The sequence below is a fragment of the Rousettus aegyptiacus genome, unplaced genomic scaffold (genome assembly GCF_014176215.1).
Source record: "Rousettus aegyptiacus isolate mRouAeg1 unplaced genomic scaffold, mRouAeg1.p scaffold_m13_p_7, whole genome shotgun sequence".
Taxonomy (NCBI): Eukaryota; Metazoa; Chordata; class Mammalia; order Chiroptera; family Pteropodidae; genus Rousettus; species Rousettus aegyptiacus.
In genome coordinates, this window is record NW_023416310.1 from 47958705 (window position 1) to 47963840 (window position 5136).

The 5136-nt window shown below is 39.8% G+C and overlaps 1 pseudogene; it reads left to right on the forward strand.

Moving 5' to 3' along the window:
• Positions 1–4596: 4596 nt before the first annotated feature.
• Positions 4597–4716, forward strand: LOC118606100 (annotated as a pseudogene).
• Positions 4717–5136: the final 420 nt, after the last annotated feature.

A 5136-nucleotide genomic window follows, 5' to 3' on the forward strand; every position in this document is an offset into this window, starting at 1 on the left:
TGCCGTCCCACCCTACCAATTTTATTGTGTTGACTATTCTTTTCTAACTTAGGCAACATCTAGGAAGCTGTTTATAGCTACAGTGGATCCTGCATTTTTCTTTCTTTGAGTTGAGCCCAGTGTTCAATGGTGGCCTAGAAATAATGGTGTTGTTTGTGACCCCTCAGGTGGGGGCACAGATGAGTAAACTTGGAAAGGAGAGGAATGATTTCTTTTCATATCACAAATATGTGGGGAAAAAAGTCTGCAATTGTGTGGAGTTTTGCTTCATTTTAAAATTTTGTTTCCTGAATATGTTCAGACTTTATCACTTAGTTTGGTGGTCCTTGAACTTTTCCTTTGAAAGGGCCAAGTCCCTATATTCTTGTTCTTCTCTTGGTGTAGGAGAGAATGTGGGGCCAAATAGGGAAGAGTGCCTCTCCTGTCACTGTCCTCCTTTTCCTACCGTGGCCGCAAGGCAGCCTGGACTGTTCCACCTTGCCCTAACAGTTCTCCCATTACCCAGCCTTGTACTTTCCAGGAAATTCATCCTTTCTTTCCATTTTCAGTGTTATTACTTAGTTTAGGATTTTATTACCCCTTACTTGGACTATCACAATAGGCTTTTACCAGGTCTCTCTGTTTTCAATGTTTCTTGGCTCCAGTCTGTTCTGCTTAGTACATTCCAGAGAAACTTCTCACATTATAGCCATCCTCATCTTTCCTCTCTTGCTCAAAAACTTGCAATAGCTTTCCATTGCCTAAAACCTAAATTTAGTCTTTATTCAGAACTTTGTACATATGGTCACATAAAGTTCTTAACCCTGGCTATACATTCAAATACCTGAGGAGCTTTTTTTAAAAAAAAAAAAAAAATACTGCTACTTCTGCTCTGCCCCTCACCAGTGAGATCTGGGGACCTCAGATATTATTTTTGTTTCATTGTGTTTTTGTCTCAAGTGCGACCAAGGTTGAAAACCAGTGCACTAGTCATTTATACCTACAAATGGTGAGCTCTCTTATCAGTCTCTGCACATTGGAAATAACCAGCAACTGTTTGTTGAACCAAAGTGAACTAAATGTATTATATATTGCAACCACATTGATCACTTACTGTTTATCAACAGCCACATCCCCTTGCCTCTGCACTTGTGCACAAGAAAGCTCAGTGGCTGGATGGGCACAGGAAATCAGTCTGCAGGTGTCCTCTTTGTACCTGCTGCAGTCTAGCCATGGCAGAGGCACTGTGCATGGTTTCAGTGTCTCTCTCTTTACCCCACCTCTGTGAGAGAGGCTCTTGTGGTATCAAGCCAGCCCACAAAGAATCAGGAAGGCTGGAAAGTCAGGGGAAAGAGAGAAGGAACCAGAGTTGTAGGGAAAGGAAGAAAGGGATATTGCAGATAAAAGGAAATCAGACCAAGAAACCAGAGGAAAGATGCTTATATGGGGTTAGGGCCAGGCCGGGTTTTTATAGCTGATCACTTTCACGTACTTAAAAGGCAGCTTGAGGAAAAGCAGACCCCAGTTGAGGTAATGTTGTGGATATTTGTAGCTTGAGAGGCAAGGGTTTCAACTCTCATTTTGGCACCCTGGTTTTTAAAATCATAATACGTATCCCCTTTAACTGTTGACTGCTTCTTCTAGATTTCAGTTATCCCAAAGGAAGGAGAAATTTTTCATGTGGGGGTTGAGAAGAATGGAATCTGCCAAGAGCAAAGCTTTAGTGACATGAAGGCCCAATAAACAACTTTGATCTGTTTCAAATGGATTTTAAAACAGTTTTAGGACCAGACCATCTGCCAACTCATTTATTGTCCCTATAGAACAGTTTGTCATTAGGGATTGTGCCCCCTAACCCCTCTCCCCCAGTATCTCAGTGTTTAACCCCCACAAGGTTTGGAGACTAGTTTGTTCCAGAATATTTCAAGCCTATGAGCCCCTACTGGTACTTCTGAATCAAGGCCTATTTCTGTGAGGAGCTTTGCTTGGGGCACTGAGAAGACCTGTTTGGATCAGGACCATTGGAACTTATACTTTCGAGAAGTGCCAGATTAGACATTTAAGACTTTGTTTCTAGGCCCAGCTATTTATTCACCAGTGAGTCACTTAACTTCCCAAACTTCTTTATAATCTATAAAATAAGGTCAGTCTACTACATCTACCATTTTAAGCTGCTATAAAGGCTTAAGGTATGTGTTATTTGTATCTCTGGAAATGTTAGAATTGAGGTCAGTGGCTCTCACCTACTAGACTTCTACCCCATCCAACTTCCAGCTAGAGGACTCTTCAGACAGATCCACATTCCTTATCAATAACTGGGCTTCAGCTCCAAGTATCTTGTCTGGTCTGCCCTGATAGTCTGAGCTGGAAAACTGAGAATCTCCAGAGTCAGAAGAAACATTCCAAATTTCTACCCATTTCCCCTAAGACTCAGAGCAGAGCCAGGACCTAGAGATTGCCCTATGTCTTTGATCCTTTGGCTCTACCCTACTCTAATTTGAACCTCCCACTTTTGTTGTTCCAACTGCTTCTTGAGATGAAAGAAGAGGAAGAGAACTTTGACCCTCCTTACAGAAGTCTTCACTCCTTCATCCAGGGTTGAGTTTTTGTTAACCTTAGACTACTTGGGGTTAGAACAGGGCCTTATGCTTACAGGATGTTTCCAGTATCATTCATTACACCTGTCAGATCCAGAACCCAGCCCTGTCGCCCTGCATAACCAGGTCTCTTGTGTCCTTTGGTGATCAAACCTGCTTCCCCTAGGACTTGGTTCCAGCTCACCCTCCAGTGTCTTCTCTCACTGGTCAATTCACTCCAAGGGCTTACTTCTTTGAACTCCCATGGTTTATAGCCTGTTTCCTACAACTTGATGTGTGATGTTTTTTGGTTTGTTTTGCTTTTTATTGTTTTGCAGTGTTTTCTTATTATGTGAGTCATGTCTTTGAACCGTCAAGTAATGTAGAGGTAGGTGCCATGTTTGCTTTCCAGCACTGTGTTAAATGCCTTTACATCAGCACTTCCTTACGTTCCTTTGCTTAGCCTTTCCTTGAAATACTGTCCTTGATGTAGAATCATATGTTAGGAAGCCAATTGGACCTCTGCTCTAACCTTGAGAAGCTCCATCTTCACCTTGTGGGAAGGCATCTTAACACCTTGACTCAGACATCATATCTTGGGCCTGTGCTAACACCCGGTGTAACCTGTGCCGAAGGTCTGAATACGAGCAAGAGCTCTCAGCAGAGGGAGCGAGTAGTCGAGTTCTCCTTTCAGTGTCCAGGACAGATGGTTCACCTGCCCAGCAGGCTTATTTAATGGGTGGTCAAGGGAAGGTGTGCAGCAATAAAGTCTAAAGGGGGGACTCACGAAAGGTGGAGGGAGACCAGAAGATAATGACACTGCTATTTTGTTGCAGAAACCAAGGAAGGCAACAGTTTAAAGAAAGAAGGGGAGTGGTGTCAAATGGCTCTAAAGAGGTTTTCTGGGCTAAGGACCAAGATGAGTCCGTGGGATCTGGCAGTTAGCAGAGGTCTTCCCTGGCAACCCCTCTAAAACATCTCCACCCCATCATTCTACCACAATTCCTTTACCGTCTGTACAGCACTGTCATTTGTTAAAGTCATCCTGTTAGTTTATTTCTAGCTTATGTAACTCCCTAAGTAACTCCTTGAAAACAGCAACTTTGTTTTGTTCCCCTTGTGTTCTCAGCTCCAATAATAGTCCCTGACATGCAATAAGAATAAATGCACAGATTTGTCCAAAGTCACCCAGTTAAGAAGTGGGAAAGCTTTGGTTTCATGGAGGAAACAGAGAAGTAAATGTAGACACATGTTAAATAATGATTTTAAAGATTGTATAAGTTAAAATTTAGCAAGTTAATTATTAAAAGTTACTTTTTTGAAGGTAAAAGAAGGAAAGCATGAGAAAATAAGTACTACATATATAGCCATTTGTTTTTATTTAGTGATAATGCAGTATCACAAATTAAAACTTCTGGAAACTCTATAAATTGAACAGAAAAGGAAATTTAGAACTTTAAATGCTTTAGTTATTCAATAAAAATCAAAAGATATGGATTAAGCATGTGACTCAAATTAGAAAAAAGAATACCAAAATATACTAGGAAAGCCATGAAGGAAGACATACTAAAGCAGATATGACTGAATTTTAAAATAGAATTGGTAGATAAATTATTAATATCATTCTTTGAAAAAGCAAGTAGCTAAAGAGGAAAGAAAATTAGAAATGAACAAGGTGATACAATAAATGCACATGATAAGAAAGTCCTATATAGAACTAGGCTAAATGAATTTGCTACTCAACAAAATAGATGATTTTCTGGTAAAAAAAAAAATGAAACTAAAATTATCTTAAAATAAATGGAAGACTTGAAAAATTAATATTCAATGAAGAAATAGAAAAAATGTGCAAGTATTATCTCCACATGCTTTTATGAATAAATTCTTTCAAACTTTCAAGGAACAGATAATTCTTATGCCGATTTTTATTGTTATAAAAACTCACATTACTTAAAATTTGTCATATTAATTAAATAAGTGTACTTACATTATTGTGAAACAGACCTCCAAAACTTCTTCATCTTGCAAAACTGAAACTCTGGTCTATGGCCATGCTACCCTGAATAAGCCCAATCCCGTCTGATCTCAGAAGCTAAGCAGAGTCGGGCCTGGTTTAGTACTGGGATGGGAGACCACCTAGGAAGACCAGGTGCTGTAGGCATAAAAAATTAAAAAATAGGAATTGTAAACTGACAAGGTTCTTGCAACCTGTGAGGTCAACCAAGGGTTGCCTTCCCTAAAAAATTAAAAACAAACTCTGTGCCCACTGAACAACATCTCCCCTTATCCTTCTCCCTCCAGCCCTACGCAACCACTCTTTTATTTCCTATCTCAATGAATTTGAATTCTTTAGATATACAAGCGGAGTCATACAATATTTGTCTTTTTGTAACCAGGTTATTTTACTTAGCATAATGTCCTCAAGTTTCATCTATGTTGTAGCATGTTAAAATTTCCTTTTTAAGGCTGAAATATATTCCTCTGTGTGTGTGTGTGTGTGTGTGTGTGTCACATTTTGTTTATCCATTCATCCATCAACCGACACTTGGGTTGCCTCCACTTCTTGGCTATTGTGAATAAG